This window comes from Bos javanicus, chromosome 6, assembly GCF_032452875.1.
Source record: "Bos javanicus breed banteng chromosome 6, ARS-OSU_banteng_1.0, whole genome shotgun sequence".
Classification (NCBI taxonomy): Eukaryota; Metazoa; Chordata; class Mammalia; order Artiodactyla; family Bovidae; genus Bos; species Bos javanicus.
Genome location: NC_083873.1, coordinates 85,770,590 through 85,790,082, shown reverse-complemented (window position 1 = coordinate 85,790,082; position 19,493 = coordinate 85,770,590). Strand labels below are relative to the sequence as shown.

General features: G+C 37.3%; 1 long non-coding RNA gene across 1 annotated transcript in view; it reads right to left on the bottom strand.

Moving 5' to 3' along the window:
• Nucleotides 1-3,702: 3,702 nt before the first annotated feature.
• The window catches only part of LOC133249645 (uncharacterized), a 36,045-nt gene continuing 20,254 nt past the window's right edge, over nucleotides 3,703-19,493 (bottom strand). Inside the window, exon 6 of the long non-coding RNA XR_009737039.1 lies at nucleotides 3,703-3,720. This is a non-coding gene — a long non-coding RNA (uncharacterized LOC133249645). The remainder of the gene's footprint in view (nucleotides 3,721-19,493) is intronic.

Below are 19,493 nucleotides of genomic sequence, written 5' to 3'. Positions count from 1 at the left end.
GATACATGGCTGCTTCTCAAATGCAAAATAAATTTAATTTTGTAGGTATATTTTGAAGGGAGAAAAGATGTATAGGGTTCAGAAACCCTGGAAGTTAGCCTTATTTTTAAGAATAAGTCTTGCTTTATCAATTTTGGATATTAAAGTGATTTTCTTCCTTCCATTCTCTATTCTTTCTCATTCTTCCTCACTGAGTTTCTTCCCTCCACATTTTTTCTTCATTGATTCATTTAAGCAATGGTCCTAGACACAATTCTAGTAGATCTAAGATATTCACAGTGTAAAAGAATTAATGTTCCAAAGACCCTCCAAAAAATCAACAAGAAGAAACACAAACTGCCTGGTAATAATAATTGATATATGCTCATATTCATATTTAAAATTTACAATTAAACTTAACACACCCATATTTTAGTTTGGGGCACCAAGATGCAAACATTATTGCACTCATGATTATCTCCTTCAACATGATAGAAAATGTGGGGATTAGATTAAAAGTAGGAAATTAGAACTGTGGACTCTAAACAAGGAGTAGATCTGTGTTATTATGGTTTCATCCTCTAGGAACAGTGGGTCATTATGGAAAATTGATGGATCAGAGGATGCCTTGATATTTCAAATTAAGAGCACAGATGTTTTGTCTACACTAACCAAGCAACATACTGTTTGAAAATGTCAAGGTCATTCATTTTCAAAGGAAAAATCAACAAAGAGCTACTGCTGTATCACTGGTGTGACATTAAATTAATGACATTAGAAAGCAACCTGTGAGTGAGTATTTGTAATGATATTATTGCTGGAATGTCCTTATCCGTCTTCTTCCTCTCTTCTAGTTTTTCTTCCTCCATTACCTCCTGCTCATCCTCCTTCATTTGTCCTTCATTGAAACCACGGTCTTCAGTATATGACAAAATCTGTGACTTTATTAACTAAAAGGATAAGTTTATTATATTCCTGTGCAAATTACTTAAAAGAAACAATATTGCAAAGGACAATGAAGAACAACATGTAACTGACTCAGTTCAGTTCAGTTCAGTTGCTCAGTCGTGTCGGACTCTTTGTGATCCCATGAACTGTAGCATGCCAGGCCTCCTGTCCATCACGAACTCCTGGAGTTTACTCAAACTCATGTCCATCGAGTCTGTGATGCCATCCAGCCATCTCATCCTCTGTTGTCCCCTTCTCCTCCTGCCCCCAATACCTCCCAGCATCAGAGTCTTTTCCAATGAGTCAACTCTTCACATGAGGTGACCAATGTATTGGAGTTTCAGCTTCAGCATCAGTCCTTCCAATGAACACCCAGGACTGGTCTCCTTTAGAATGGACTGGTTGGATATCCTTGCAGTCCAAGGGACTCTCAAGAGTCTTCTCCAACACCACAGTTCAAAAGCATCAATTCTTCGGCTCAGCTTTCTTCATAGTCCAACTCTCACATCCATACATGACCACAGGAAAAACCATAGCCTTGACTAGACAGACCTTTGTTGGCAAAGTAATGTCTCTGCTTTTGAATATGCTATCTAGGTTGGTCATAACTTTATTTCCAAGGAGCAAGTGTCTTTTAATTTTATGGCTGCAATCACCATCTGCAGTGATTTTTGAGCCCCCCAAAATAAAGTCTGACATTGTTTCCCTATCTTTTTCCCATTAAGTAATGGGACCAGATGCCATGATCTTAGTTTTCTAAATGTTGAGCTTTAAGCCAGGTTTTCACTCTCCTCTTTCACTTTCATCAAGAGGCTTTTGAGTTCCTCTTCACTTTCTGCCATAAGGATGATGTCATCTGCATATCTGAGGTTACTGATATTTCTCCTGACAATCTTGATTCCAGCTTGTACTTCTTTCAGCCCAGCATTTCTCAGGATGTACTCTGCATAGAAGTTAAATAAGCAGGGTGACAATATACAGCCTTGACGTACTCCTTTTCCTATTTGGAACCAGTCTGTTGTTCCATGTCCAGTTCTAACTGTTGCTTCCTGACCTGCATACAAGTTTCTCAAGGGGCAAGTCAGGTGGTCTGGTATTCCTATCTCTTTCAGAATTTCCCACGGTTTACTGTGATCCACACAGTGAAAGGCTTTGGCACAGTCAATAAAGCAGAAATTGATGTCTTTCTGGAACTCTCTTGCTTTTTCCATGATCCAGTGGATGTTGGCAATTTGATCTCTGGTTCCTCTGCCTTTTCTAAAACCAGCTTGAACATCAGGAAGTTCACGGTTCACATATTGCTGAAGCCTGGCTTGGAGAATTTTGAGCATTACTTTACTAGCGTGTGAGAAGAGTGCGATTGTGTGGTAGTTTGAGCATTCTTTGGCATTGCCTTTCTTTGGGATTGGAATGACCTTTTCCAGTCCTGTGGCCACTGCCTGGTTTTTCAAATTTGCTGACATATTGAGTGCAGCACTTTCACAGCATCATCTTTCAGGATTTGAAATAGCTCAACTGGAATTCCATCACCTCCACCAACTTTGTTCATAGTGATGCTTCCTAAGGCCCACCTGACTTCACATTCCAGGATGTCTGGCTCTAGGTGAGTGATCACACCATCGTGATTATCTGGGTCATGAAGATCTTTTTTGTACAGTTCTTCTGTGTATTCTTGCCACCTCTTCCTAATATCTTCTGCTTCTGTTAGGTCCCTACCATTTCTGTCCTTTATTGAGGCCATCTTTGCATGAAATGTTCCCTTGGTATCTCTAATTTTCTTGGAAGAGATCTCTAATCTTTCCCACTCTATTGTTTTCCTCTATTTCTTTGCATTGATCACTGAGGAAAGCTTTCTTATCTCTCCTTGCTATTCTTTGGAAGTCTGCATTCAAATGGGTATATCTTTCCTTTCCCCTTTGCTTTTCTCTTATCTATTCTTAAAAACTCTTAGAAATGTAAATATTTCAAAAATGAAGGTAATGATAAGTACATAGTGTGAGTTTTAATAAAGTAGAATTATGCCTCACCACAAACCACTGAAGGAGGAAAACTGAAGGCTAATATTATAAGATTCCCTACTAGTTTGACTGTTGAAAAGAAAATAAATGTGGTTGAAACATGAGAGAAGAGAGCTCTGAGATATTATAGATATATAAATTGTTGCAACCTCTAAGGAAGATATTATGAAGTTACCTAAAAAATTAAAAAAGAAAGCTACCATCCAGTTAAATTATCCCATTTCTGAATAATTATCAAAAGGAATTTAAATCAAAGTGTCCAGGTTAGATGTGCACTCTCATGTTCTTCACATCATTGTTTACAATAGCCAAGACTTAGAAACAGTTTGAATGTGGATTGACACGTAAATAGAGTAAATGTGTTATGCACACAAAATATATATTATTATTTTTAGAGCTAAAAAAGAGACAATTTGCACTTGAGACATTATGGATAGACCTAAAGGATGTTTTGCTAACTGAAATAAGCCAGACACAGAAAGACTGATATTGCACAATCTCATTTATTCATAAAATTTAAAATTATCAAGCACATAGAAGCATGAGGAGAAGTGTTTGTGATTGCCAGGGACAGCAGGTAAAAATTTTGGTCATGGTCTATATGTAAGTTCTGAAGACCTACTATACAATTAGTGCTTATAGAAAGCAGTTTTGTATCCTCGAAATTCATACATAGGCATCCCAGCTGACTCGGTGGTAAAGAATCCTCTTGCCAGTGCAGGAGATACAGGAGACGCAGGAGACCCGGGTTTGATTCTGGGGTGGGGAAGACATCCTGAAAGAGGGCACGGCAACTCAATCCAATATTCTTGCCTGGAAAATTCCATGGACAGAGGAGCCTGGAGGGTTACAGTCCATGGGGTTGCAAAGAGTAGAACACAATTGAGCAACTGAGCAAGCATACAGATTTATATTATATATGTAATTTAAATATGTATTAATTTTAGAAGTAGGACCTACCAGATAAACATAGGTCATACATAGAAAGTGAAGGTCAGTGGAAAGAAAAAACTCAAGGATTATTCTTATGTTTTGAATCTGAGGAACTACACGGTGAAATAAACTGAAATGGGGGAGGGGCACAACAAAAAGTTTCATATTGGAGGTGTTCATTTTCAGGCATCTTTCATACAGTGGAGTGTGTTAAGTGGAGAGTGAAAAGGCAGTTAAGGAGAGAGCACGCACACAAATAACTCAGCATCTGCTTCCTTCCCTCACTCTCTGATTCTTTCATCAGCATCTGAGCCTGAGGACTCTCCTTTTGTGTTCTGCGACTGTCCTTGATTCAACACTTGGCCTCTCTGCTGTGTGCAAACCTCTGGAGATTGGAGATTGTCCCTTAGTTTGGCTGATCTCAGGAAGTGAAACCCTGTTTCCATGAATTTTGGTGAATAAAATTTTCTATTTCCTAAAATTATGACAGCTTAATTTGTAGAGTTTTAGCTGTCAACAATTACAAGCAATACATAGTTGACATTTTCTTTCAAGCTACATGCTAAAATGAGTATTTCAGAAATAGATGCATAGATAGAACTCAAATTTATGGTGAAAAAAGGGAGAAGGAATGGGAGTGGAAAACAGGAGTTAGGGATTAACATAGATACCCTGCTATATGTAATAGATAACTAACAAGGACTTATTCTATAGCAAGGGAACTCTAGTCAATATTTTATAACAAGTTCTTAGGAAAAGGAACCTAAAAAAGAATGAATAAAGAACAAATATATGATTATATGTATACTCATTCTACATATATATAATATATACATCACTGAATTACTGTGCTATACACCTGAAACTGACTGACACTGTAAATCAACTATACTTCAATAAAGGAAGGAATCAGTTTCTTCTATAAGTACAATTAAAATTAAAGGTGAGATATTGATTATGATTTTGATGATTTCATGCCAACTGCATGGATTGAAATGTTTTTAGTACCGACTATTTCAAAATTAAAATGACACTGCCTAGATGATTCTCAGCTTTTAGAATTGCTGCTCTGATTTGTCATCCTTGATTTCTTTCATAATAAATGTCCCAGAAGATTATAAGATGGCATTGTGTGTCTTCCTTTAGAAATGTTGACCTATCAAAAAACTTTATGAATCTAGGCATCATAGATATAGAAAAATTGTACTGAGAATCCAAATAGACATGGATGCTATCTGTTCAATTTTGTCCTACCACGAAAGATGTGCTGTTGCCTTCACCTCCAATAATACAGAATATCATTTATTTCAAAATATGGGTCACTGCAGAATAATATGATAAAAGGAGGGCCTATTAGAATAGGATAGGCACTTAACCATATGTGAATGTTGTATTTATGAGAGCAGGGAAACGCAGAAGTACAAGCTGGGTTTGTGACAATAGATATAGAGACTGAAGATATATTTACTAACCAAGTAATGCCAAGGGTGGACAATGGATGCCAAAATTAAAAAAACCTAAAAGACAATTATACTCTACATCCATCAGAACTCTGCCAAATTTACTGTGTGGACATAAATCATTGTTAATTTTAGCAACCAATTTTCTTACTTTGGTATTGCAGCCCAAAGAAATGAACACGATGGGATATCCAGTATGTGCTTAAGGATTAATTTATTATGTATGGCAAGTTTTTAAAATTTTTTTTAAATATTTTAACATGAAGAATAAGGGAGAACACAATCAGTTAGTTCAGAGAATATGACTACTACTGTTTAGAAATAATAACACTTGATCTCAGGAGTGCGTTGTGCATGTAACACTATTTGACTGAATCTTTTTTTTTTTTTTCCTTTCTTTCTTTGAAAGCCAGAATATGGACACTGCAGGAGGGCAGGAAGAACCTTCCTGAGTACAAAGCATATACATCTTTTCTCCAAGCCTGTAGATAAAGAGAAAGCATTCTTTCTATTTACTTTGAACTATAGATGAAATCATGGCTAATAACATCATGCTTACTTGTTTTCAAGTTGTATGCATATATATTCCTTTGTGTCTGACTAAGTTTCACAAAAGCCTATTTGTTACCACTGCTTTATTGTCTCCCTATGTTAGTCTGTCTTCTATCCTTCCCTGGTGCCCTGATCTCTGCTTGCCCCGTGGACTGGAGAAGCATTAAAAAGTGGAACATGCTCCCTTAACAGCTTATTCTGAGATTTGGTTGACCACAATAGACACTTTTTCTGTCAGAATCTGCTAGACACAAGAAACAACTTTACACATGCACATCACCAGATGGTCAATACCTAAATCAGATTGATTATATTCTTTGCCACTAAAAATGGAAAAGCTGTATACAGCCAGCAAAAATAAGACCACGAGCTGACTGTGGCTCAGATCATCAGTTCCGTATGGCAAAATTCAGGCTCAAATTTAAGAAAGCAGGGAAAACCACGAGATCATTCAGGTATGACCTAAATCAAATCCTCTGTGATTATACAGTGGAGGTGATGAATAGATTCGAGGGACTGGATCTGGTAGTCAGAGTGCCTGAAGAACTGTGGATGGAGATTTAGTAATGTTGTACAGCATGTCATGATCAAAACCATCTGCAAGAAAATGAAATTAAAGAATGCAAAGTGTTTGTCTGAGGAGGCCTTACAAATAGCTAAGTAAAGAAGAGAAGCAGAAGGCAAAGGAGAAAAGGAAATATATACCCAACTGAATGCAGAATTCAAGAGAATAGCAAGAAGAGATAAGAAAGTCTTAAGTGAACAATGCAAAGAAATAGAGGAAAGCAATAGAATGATAAAGACAAGCCATTCAAAGAAAATTGGAGATACCAAGGGAATATTTCAGGCAAAGATAGGCACAATAAAGGACAAACACTTTAAGGACCTAACAGAAACAGAAGAGATTAAGAAGCAGTGGCAAGAATACACAGAGAAACTACACAAAAAGGTGTTAATGACCTGGATAACCACAATGGTGTGATCACTCACCTAGAAGAGTCAGACACCTTGGAGTGTATAGTCAAATGGGCCTTAGGAAGCATCACTACAGACAAAGCTAGTGGAGGTTATGGAATTCCAGTTGAGCTGTTTCAAATCCTAAGATAATGCTGTGAAAGTGCTGCACTCAATATGCCAGCAAATTTGGAAAACTCAGCAGAGGCCACAGGACTGGAAAAGGTCAGTTTTCATTCCAATCCCAAAGAAACACGATGTGAAAGAATGTTCAAACTACTGCACAATTGCACTCATTTCACATGCTAGCAAGGTAATACTCAAAATTCTCCAAGCTAGACTTCAACATTACATGAACTGAGAACTTCTAGATGTACAACCTGGATTTAGAAAAGACAGAGAAACCAAAGATCAAATTGCCAACATTCGTTGGCTCATAGAAAAAGCAAGGGAATTCCAGAAAAAACATCTACTTCTGCTTCATTCACTGTGCTAAAACTTTTGACTGTGTGGATCACAACAAAATGTGGAAAATTCTTAAAGAGGTGGGAATACCAGACTATCTGACCTGCCTCCTGAGAAACCTGTATGCAAGACAAGAAGCAACAGATAGAACTGGAAATGGAACAAGGGATTGGTTCAAAATTGGGAAAGAAGTATGTCAAGGTTGTATATTGTAATCCTGCTTATTTAACTTCTATGTTGAATACATCATGTGAAATGCTGGGCTGGATGACTCACAAGCTGGAATCAAGATTGCTGGGAGAAATATAAACAACCACAGATATGCAGATCATGTGACTTTAATGGCAGAAAATGAAGAGGAACTAAGAACGTCTTGATGAAGGTGAATGTGAAGAGTGGAAAATGTTGGCTTAAAACTCAACATTCAAAAAACAAAGATCATGGCATCTGGTCCCCTCACTTCACAGCAAATAGATGGAGAGAAAGAGGAAACAGTCAGATTTCATTTTGGGGGCTCCAAATCACTGCGGATGGTGACTGCAGCCACAAAATTGAAAAAAGACACTTGCTCTTTGAAAGAAAAGCTATAACAAAGCTAGACAGTGTATTAAAAATCAGAGACATCACTTTGCTGACAAAGTTTCATATAATCAAAGCTTATAAAAAAGCTTCTGTTTTTTTTCAGACGCCATGTACGTATGTGAGAATTGCACCATAAAGAAGGCTGAGTGCTGAAGAATTGATGCTTTCAAATTATGGTGCTGGAAAAGACTCTTGAGTCCCTTGGACTTCAAGGATATCAAACCAGTCAATCCTAAAGGAAATCAACACTGAATACTCATTGGAAGGACTGATGCTAAATCTCCAATACTTTGGTCACATAATTTGAAGAGCTGAATCATTGGAAAAGACCCTGATGCTGGGAAAGATTGAAAGCAAAAGAGGAAGGCGGTGGCAGAGAGTGATATGGTTGGATGGCATCAATGACTCAATGGACATTAGTTTGAGCAAACTCAAGGAGATAGTGAAGGACAGGGAAGTCTCAGTTCAGTTCAGTTCAGTTGCTCAGTCCTGTCTGACCCTTTGCGACCCCATGGACCACAGCACGCCAGGTCACCCTATCCATCATCAACTCCCGGAGTTTACTGAAACTCATGTCCATTGAGTCAGTGATGACATCCAACCATCTCATCCTCTGTCATCCCCTTCTCCTCCTGCCCTCAATCTTTCCCGGCATCAGGGTCTTTTCCAATGAGTCAGCTCTTTGCATCAGGTGGCCAAAGTATTGGAGTTTCAGCTTCAACATCCATCCTTCCAATGAACACTTAGGACTGATCTCCTTTAGGATGGACTGGCTGGATCTCCTTGCAGTCCAAGGGACTCTCAAGAGTCTTCTCCAACACCACAGTTCAAAAGCATCAATTCTTCAGCACTCAGCTGTATTTATAGTACAACTTTCACATCTATACATGCCTACTGGAAAAATCATAGCCTTGATTAGATGGACTTTGTTGGCAAAGTAATGTCTCTGCTTTTGAATATACTATCTAGTTTGGTCATAACTTTCCTTCCAAGGAGCAAGCGTCTTTTAATTTCATGGCTGCAGTCACCATCTGCAGTGATTTTGCAGTCCAGAAAAATAAAGTCAGCCACTGTTTCCACTGTTTCCCCATCTATCTGCCATGAAGTGATGGGAGCAGATGCCATGATCTTAATTTCCTGAATGTTGAGCTTTAAGCCAACTTTTTCACTCTCCTCTTTCACTTTCATCAAGAGGCTCATTAGTTCTTCTTCACTTTCTGCCCTAAGGGTGGTGTCCTCTGCGTATCTGAGGTTATTGATATTTCTTCCAGCAATCTTGATTCCAGCTTGTGCTTCATCCAGCCCAGTGTTTTTCATGATGTAGTCTGCATATAAGTTAAATAAGTAGGGTGACAATATCCAACCTTGACGTACTCCTTTCCCGATTTGGAACCGGTCTGTTGTTTCATGTCCAGTTCTAACTATTGGTTCCTGACCTGCATACAGATTTCTCAAGAGGCAGGTCAGGTGGTCTGGTATTTCCATTTCTTGAAGAATTTTCCACAGTTTATTGTGATCCACACCGTCAAAGGCTTTGGCATAGTCATGCTGCCATTCAAGGGCTTGCAAAGAGTAGGACAGGACCTTGTGACTGAACAACAATTACCAGACATTTCTTTCTGATAGATCAACTTCCTTAAACATCTCTACTTGTCTTTGCTTATTTTGGTTTACCTGGTCAAAAGAAGAGTTTTCTGCTTGTTTTGAAATCCTTGCAGATTTCTGTGATTTGAGCATTCCCTATATTGAAATGCTTTATTCTGATTAAAGTCTCTCCAGGAAGAAATAGAAAACCTTAACAGACCCATCACAAGCACGGAAATTGAAACTGTAATCAAAAATCTTCCAGCAAACAAAAGCCCAGGTCCAGACGGCTTCACAGCTGAATTCTACCAAAAATTTAGAGAAGAGCTAACACCTATCCTGCTCAAACTCTTCCAGAAAATTGCAGAGGAAGGTAAACTTCCAAACTCATTCTATGAGGCGACCATCACCCTAATACCAAAACCTGACAAAGATCCCACAAAAAAAGAAAACTACTGGCCAATATCACTGATGAACATAGATGCAAAAATCCTAAACAAAATTCTAGCAATCAGAATCCAACAACACATTAAAAAGATCATACACCATGACCAAGTGGGCTTTATCCCAGGAATGCAAGGATTCTTCAATATCCACGAATCAATCAATGTAATACACCACATTAACAAATTGAAAAACAAAAACCATATGATTATCTGAATAGATGCAGAGAAAGCCTTTGACAAAATTCAACACCCATTTATGATAAAAACTCTCCAGAAAGCAGGAATAGAAGGAACATACCTCAACATAATAAAAGCTATATATGACAAACCCACAGCAAACATTATCCTCAATGGTGAAAAATTGAAAGCATTTCCTCTAAACTCAGGAACAAGACAAGGGTGCCCACTTTCACCATTACTATTCAACATAGTTTTGGAAGTTTTGGCCACAGCAATCAGAGCAGAAAAAGAAATAAAAGGAATCCAAATTGGAAAAGAAGAAGTAAAACTCTCACTATTTGCAGATGACATGATCCTCTACATAGAAAACCCTAAAGACTCCACCAGAAAATTACTAGAAATAATCAATGACTATAGTAAAGTTGCAGGATATAAAATCAACACACAGAAATCCCTTGCATTCCTATACACTAATAATGAGAAAACAGAAAGAGAAATTAAGGAAACAATTCCATTCACCATTGCAACGGAAAGAATAAAATACTTAGGAATATATCTACCTAAAGAAACTAAAGACCTATATATAGAAAACTATAAAACACTGGTGAAAGAAATCAAAGAGGACACTAATAGATGGAGAAATATACCATGTTCATGGATTGGAAGAATCAATATAGTGAAAATGAGTATACTACCCAAAGCAATTTATAGATTCAATGCAATCCCTATCAAGCTACCAACAGTATTCTTCACAGAACTAGAACAAATAATTTCACAATTTGTATGGAAATACAAAAAACCTCGAATAGCCAAAGCAATCTTGAGAAAGAAGAATGGAACTGGAGGAATCAACCTACCTGACTTCAGGCTCTACTACAAAGCCACAGTTATCAAGACAGTATGGTACTGGCACAAAGACAGAAATATTGATCAATGGAATAAAATAGAAAGCCCAGAGATAAATCCACGCACATATGGACACCTTATCTTTGACAAAGGAGGCAAGAATATACAATGGATTAAAGACAATCTCTTTAACAAGTGGTGCTGGGAAATCTGGTCAACCACTTGTAAAAGAATGAAACTAGAACACTTTCTAACACCATACACAAAAATAAACTCAAAATGGATTAAAGATCTAAACGTAAGACCAGAAACTATAAAACTCCTAGAGGAGAACATAGGCAAAACACTCTCTGACATACATCACAGCAGGATTCTCTATGACCCACCTCCCAGAATATTGGAAATAAAAGCAAAAATAAACAAATGGGACCTAATTAAACTTAAAAGCTTCTGTACATCAAAGGAAACTATTAGCAAGGTGAAAAGACAGCCTTCAGAATGGGAGAAAATAATAGCAAATGAAGCAACGGACAAACAACTAATCTCAAAAATATACAAGCAACTCCTACAGCTCAACTCTAGAAAAATAAATGACCCAATCAAAAAATGGGCCAAAGAACTAAATAGACATTTCTCCAAAGAAGACATACAGATGGCTAACAAACACATGAAAAGATGCTCAACATCACTCATTATCAGAGAAATGCAAATCAAAACCACTATGAGGTACCATTTCACACCAGTCAGAATGGCTGCGATCCAAAAGTCTACAAATAATAAATGCTGGAGAGGGTGTGGAGAAAAGGGAACCCTCTTACACTGTTGGTGGGAATGCAAACTAGTACAGCCACTATGGAGAACAGTGTGGAGATTCCTTAAAAAACTGGAAATAGAACTGCATTATGATCCAGCAACCCCACTGCTGGGCATACACACTGAGGAAACCAGAAGGGAAAGAGACACGTGTACCCCAATGTTCATCGCAGCACTGTTTATAATAGCCAAGACATGGAAGCAACCTAGATGTCCGTCAGCATATGAATGGATAAGAAAGCAGTGGTACATATACACAATGGAGTATTACTCAGCCATTAAAAAGAATACATTTGAATCAGTTCTAATGAGGTGGATGAAACTGGAGCCTATTATATAGAGTGAAGTAAGCCAGAAGGACAAACACCAATACAGTATACTAACGCATATATATGGAATTTAGAAAGATGGTAACGATAACCCTGTATACGGGATAGCAAAAGAGACACTGATGTATAGAACAGGCTTATGGACTCTGTGGGAGAGGGAGAGGGTGGGAAGATTTGGGAGAATGGCATTGAAACATGTGAAATGTCATGTATGAAACGAGATGCCAATCCAGGTTCAATGCACGATGCTGGATGCTTGGGGCTGGTGCACTGGGACGACCCAGAGGGATGGTATGGGGAGGGAGGAGGGAGGAGGGTTCAGGATGGGGAACACATGTATAATTTTTTTTTAATTAAAATTGAATAAAAAATAATAATAATAATGTCAAAGACTTTGGCATAGTCATGCTGCCATTCAAGGGCTTGCAAAGAGTAGGACAGGACCTTGTGACTGAACAACAATTACCAGACATTTCTTTCTGATAGATCAACTTCCTTAAACATCTCTACTTGTCTTTGCTTATTTTGGTTTACCTGGTCAAAAGAAGAGTTTTCTGCTTGCTTTTGAAATCCTTGCAGATTTCTGTGATTTGAGCATTCCCTATATTGAAATGCTTTATTCTGATTAAAGTCTCTCCTAATCTAAGTTTGGGCTTCCCTGGTAGTTCATGTGGTAAAGAATCTGTCTGCAGTTCAGGAGACCCTGGTTTGATTCCTGGATTGGGACAATCCACTGGAGAAGTGATAGGCTACCCACTCCAGTATTCTTAGAGAAGGGAACAGCTACTGGCCTGGAGAATCCATGGACAGAGGAGCCTGGTGGGCTGTAGTTCATGGGATCACAAAGAGTTGGACACAACTGAGCAACTAATACTTTTACAATATGCCTATATAAGCCATCCAATCTTATCACTCCTTTATCACATGATAGTTTAATTGATGATTAACTGTTTTTACAGCCATATTTAAAGCCATACACTAAGTTGTTTGGGCTTCCCTGTGGCTCAGATGATAAAGAATCTGCCTGCAATGTGAGACCCAGGTTTGATTCCAAGTCAGAAAGATTCCCTGGAGAAGGAAATTTTATGGACAGAGAAACCTGATGGGCTACAGCCCATGGGTCACAAAGAGCTGCTCACAACTGAGCAACTAACGCCTTCACTTTCACTTTTCATTAAGCTGTGTAGTGCAGAGACTCTGGCTTAATATTTTTTTATATCCCCATTAGCTATCTAACAGGATGCATATGTTTGGTCAAGAAATATCTGTTGAATGAATGAATATAAGTTTCAGTTGGATCCTTCTTACCTAAAATAGTAACACTGTTCAACTGTTATCTTCTAAAATTTAACAGAACTATATTCTCATGGCTTCAGTCTCTATAATTAGAGAAACCAATTATGGTTGAAGCTGATATTATTTTTCCTGGTACTTCATAGATTTAAAAAATATTGAAAATCATTTGGAGAATGATTTTTATCATCTTTTTCTCCCCCTGCACTTCTCACATGAGAATCAAAGGTTCAGGGTTGTGTTTTAGCTCACGTGGACTTTCAGTGTGAATACTATTCTCTTTCAGACTGAACACAGCCAATGTATCTCCTTTAGCATCTCCTACATAAACAGTGCCAAACAAAATCATAAACCATTATTCCCTGGAAGAAACAACAACAATCAAGAAACAGATGTTAATGTTATATGTCTTTTCCAAAAGTCATAGGTCCTAGCACATTTAATCAAAGCCTGACAACTTTGCTCCATTTCTTTTTCCTCCTTCCGTGATTTGTTCATTCATTCCATCTATCACCAAACCCGATTGCCTTTTCTTAGGGCCTCTTTTTCAAATTTCTTTTAAGCTTTTCTCTTCCTGACAGATTTCCGTCCCCCTGACTCTCCACTTAAAAACAGGCTCCAAAACTATGTTGAATAGTAATGGTGAAAGTGGGCACCCTTGTCTTGTTCCTGACTTTAGAGGAAATGCTTTCAATTTTTCACCATTGAGGATAATGTTTGCTGTGGGTTTGTCATATATCGCTTTTATTATGTTGAGGTATGTTCCTTCTATTCCTGCTTTCTGGAGAGTTTTTATCATAAATGGGTGTTGAATTTTGTCAAAGGCTTTCTCTGCATCTATTGAGATAATCATATGGTTTTTATTTTTCAATTTGTTAATGTGGTGTATTACATTGATTGATTTGCGGATATTGAAGAATCCTTGCATCCCTGGGATAAAGCCCACTTGGTCATGGTGTATGATCTTTTTAATGTGTTGTTGGATTCTGATTGCTAGAATTTTGTTAAGGATTTTTGCATCTATGTTCATCAGTGATATTGGCCTGTAGTTTTCTTTTTTTGTGGGATCTTTGTCAGGTTTTGGTATTAGGGTGATGGTGGCCTTATAGAATGAGTTTGGAAGTTTACCTTCCTCTGCAATTTTCTGGAAGAGTTTGAGCAGGATAGGTGTTAGCTCTTCTCTAAATTTTTGGTAGAATTCAGCTGTGAAGCCGTCTGGACCTGGGCTTTTGTTTGCTGGAAGATTTTTGATTACAGTTTCAATTTCCGTGCTTGTGATGGGTCTGTTAAGATTTTCTATTTCTTCCTGGTCCAGTTTTGGAAAGTTGTACTTTTCTAAGAATTTGTCCATTTCTTCCACGTTGTCCATTTTATTGGCATATAATTGTTGATAGTAGTCTCTTATGATCCTTTGTATTTCTGTGTTGTCTGTTGTGATCTCTCCATTTTCGTTTCTAATTTTGTTGATTTGATTTTTCTCCCTTTGTTTCTTGATGAGTCTGGCTAATGGTTTGTCAATTTTATTTATCCTTTCAAAGAACCATCTTTGACCACAGCAATCGGAGCAGAAAAAGAAATAAAAGGAATCCAAATTGGAAAAGAAGAAGTAAAACTCTCACTATTTGCAGATGACATGATCCTCTACATAGAAAACCCTAAAGACTCCACCAGAAAATTACTAGAGCTAATCAATGACTATAGTAAAGTTGCAGGATATAAAATCAACACACAGAAATCCCTTGCATTCCTATACACTAATAATGAGAAAACAGAAAGAGAAATTAAGGAAACAATTCCATTCACCATTGCAACGGAAAGAATAAAATACTTAGGAATATATCTACCTAAAGAAACTAAAGACCTATATATAGAAAACTATAAAACACTGGTGAAAGAAATCAAAGAGGACACTAATAGATGGAGAAATATACCACGTTCATGGATTGGCAGAATCAATATAGTGAAAATGAGTATACTACCCAAAGCAACTTATAGATTCAACGCAATCCCTATCAAGCTACCAACAGTATTCTTCACAGAGCTAGAACAAATAATTTCACAATTTGTATGGAAATACAAAAAACCTCGAATAGCCAAAGCAATCTTGAGAAAGAAGAATGGAACTGGAGGAATCAACCTACCTGACTTCAGGCTCTACTACAAAGCCACAGTTATCAAGACAGTATGGTACTGGCACAAAGACAGAAATATTGATCAATGGAATAAAATAGAAAGCCCAGAGATAAATCCACGCACATATGGACACCTTATCTTCGACAAAGGAGGCAAGAATATACAATAGATTAAAGACAATCTCTTTAACAAGTGGTGCTGGGAAATCTGGTCAACCACTTGTAAAAGAATGAAACTGGACCACTTTCTAACACCATACACAAAAATAAACTCAAAATGGATTAAAGATCTAAACGTAAGACCAGAAACTATAAAACTCCTAGAGGAGAACATAGGCAAAACACTCTCTGACATACATCACAGCAGGATCCTCTATGACCCACCTCCCAGAATATTGGAAATAAAAGCAAAAATAAACAAATGGGACCTAATTAACCTTAAAAGCTTCTGCACATCAAAGGAAACTATTAGCAAGGTGAAAAGACAGCCTTCAGAATGGGAGAAAATAATAGCAAATGAAGCAACCGACAAACAACTAATCTCAAAAATATACAAGCAACTCCTACAGCTCAACTCCAGAAAAATAAACGACCCAATCAAAAAATGGGCCAAAGAACTAAATAGACATTTCTCCAAAGAAGACATACAGATGGCTAACAAACACATGAAAAGATGCTCAACATCACTCATTATCAGAAAAATGCAAATCAAAACCACTATGAGGTACCATTTCACACCAGTCAGAATTGCTGCGATCCAAAAGTCTACAAATAATAAATGCTGGAGAGGGTGTGGAGAAAAGGGAACCCTCTTACACTGTTGGTGGGAATGCAAACTAGTACAGCCACTATGGAGAACAGTGTGGAGATTCCTTAAAAAACTGGAAATAGAACTGCATTATGATCCAGCAACCCCACTGCTGGGCATACACACTGAGGAAACCAGAAGGGAAAGAGACACGTGTACCCCAATGTTCATCGCAGCACTGTTTATAATAGCCAAGACATGGAAGCAACCTAGATGTCCGTCAGCATATGAATGGATAAGAAAGCAGTGGTACATATACACAATGGAGTATTACTCAGCCATTAAAAAGAATACATTTGAATCAGTTCTAATGAGGTGGATGAAACTGGAGCCTATTATACAGAGTGAAGTAAGCCAGAAGGAAAAACATAAATACAGTATACTAACGCATATATATGGAATTTAGAAAGATGGTAACAATAACCCTGTGTACGAGACAGCAAAAGAGACCCTGATGTATAGAACAGTCTTATGGACTCTGTGGGAGAGGGAGAGGGTGGGAAGATTTGGGAGAATGACATTGAAACATGTAAAATATCATGTAAGAAACGAGTTGCCAGTCCAGGTTCAATGCACGATACTGGATGCTTGGGGCTAGTGCACTGGGACGACCCAGAGGGATGGTATGGGGAGGTAGGAGGGAGGAGGGTTCAGGATGGGGAACACATGTATACCTGTGGCGGATTCATTTTGATATTTGGCAAAACTAATACAATTATGTAAAGTTTAAAAATAAAATAAAATTAGAAAAAACAAAACAAAACAAAACAAAAAACAAAAAACAGGCTCCATATTTCATCCATGTTTACCTCTGTCAAGTAATATTTGTAATATATCTTCCCTTGATGAAAAACCTTCAGTGATTACCTCATACCTCAGAAATTAAGTTCAAATTCTCTGTCCTGTTAAAGGCACCAGGAAATTCAATTTGAATAAATATTCTCCATGCATATAAAATAAATGAAAATATTTTGCAATTCCAGTTTGCTTATTAGAATAAACCAAGTGTAGAAATGAAATGAACTGATTAAAATATTTCTGTAGAAAATCATCTACCTTATTTCAACAAATGCATACTTAGGATGGGTCAAGCCTATACAAAAAATGAAACCATCTTTCAAAATTTTATCATTGTCTAATATTGAGGATAACTGGCATAATAAAATTGGAGTTATTTATTTCAAATGTGTGATCTCTAAATAAATAAACTATACTTATATTATTGATTTTAAGATATTTTGACTTAGAATATTCAAAAGTTTGCAAAAATTTGATAATTTTTTGAATATTATTGATAAAGTAACTCTTATTTTTACAGTCAAATGACCATGGAGTTCACTACTCTATTTTTCATGTAAAAACTGGATGGATTTTTTGAAATTTAATTTATTAATGCTTACTTTGTATATTTAGGGTCTCATGTTCCTCAGTGGAAGACATGTGTTACCAAGATTTTACTAAACAGAAAAAAAATATGTATCACTAACTCTTTAGGCAGATTTGTTTAAAGATATAGCTCTTTGCTATGGGTTGGATAATCAAATATACTCAAAACTGGATTTCATAAAAACTTCTGTAATGTTTAAATTATACCGAGATGGTGCAGTGGTAAAGAATCTGCATGCTAATACAGGAGATAAAAGAGATGGGGGTTTGACCCCTGGGTTGTGAAGATCCCTTGGAGTGGATCTTTTCCCTAGGAAATGGCAACCTAGTCCAGTATTCTTGCCTGGAAAATTCCATGGACCGAGGAGCCTGGTGGGTTACAGTCCATGATATTGCAAAGAGTCTGACATGACAGAGCAATTGAGCACAGTCCTTTTTAACTCAAAGTGTGATATATAGGATCATCAGGATGAGCATCACCTAAGAGCTTACCAGAAATACAAATTCACAGGCTCTGTTTCCAAACATGCTGAATCAGAATCTTGGACAAATAGAAGGAGTCTCACTTTAACAGTATTTCCAGGAGGTTCTTTGTGTACCATAAAGTCTAGGAAGCTACATAGTAGATTCAGAAATCTAGGTCTTTAGGTTTGACACATAAATAGGACTTAAGATTTTATTTTGTTTCAGGTGTTTTAAGGAAATATTTACAGGTGAATCTTCTGTCCCTATCTTTGAACAGCCCCATTGGATGTTCCTGATGTTCTTGGGTAGTCTACAAAACAATATAAATGCTGCAATAGGCAAATAATAATGTAATTCAAATTAATTTATATCTTATTCTTTTTATTGATTTCAAGCATTAGAGATTTATAATTTTTCCACAAGTGTAAAACAAAAGCAATCTTTATATATTCTCAAAAGAAAAGTACAGTGTTCACAAACTGTAAGAAGTCTTACTTTAAAAAAATCCTTGCTTTATTCCTTTTGAAAATATTGCCTGATTTTCTTGCTTCATTCTTTTTTTCTTTCCTTCTCCGTCCCTTACTCACTTAATTCCTTCCCTCCTCCATTGCCTCATTTATTGCTCACTGATTCATTGAATTTCCATTCATAGGCACTATTTTAACAGAACTATGGTCTTCATAATCTAGTGAGAAAAATGTGAATTAATGTTCCAAAGGCCCTACAGAACAGCAACAGCAATAAACACAAACCGTTACAGTCAAAAAAGAGGCAGATGCTAATATATGCATTTAAACCTACAATTAAACTTAACTCACCTGAATTTCAGATTGGGATGCCAAAATGTAGCTATTATTCCACCCATAATTTTCTGCTTCAACACAATAGGAAGTTGAGGATTATGTATGACAGTAGGAAATAAAAATAGAAGACTAAACAAAGAGTAGCCCTCTTATGTGATGATAGTCACTCAGTCGTGTCTGACTCTTTGCCACTCCATGAACTGTAGCCCTTCAGACTTCTCTGTTAATGGGATTTTTCAGGCAAGAATACTGGAGTGGGTTCCCTTTCCCTTCTCCAGGGGATCTTCCTGACCCAGGGATCGAAACTGGGTCTCCTGCATTGCAGGCAGATTCTTTACCATCTGAGCCACCAGGGAAGTGCTTAATCCTCCAGGAACTATAGGTAATTTTGGAAGACTGATGGACCGGATCATGTTCTGATATTTTACTATTAAGATAAATACATATTATGTGCTCTATAACCAACCACCACACTGCTTGAAAATGGCAGGGTATTTCATTTGAAAGGGAACAAGTC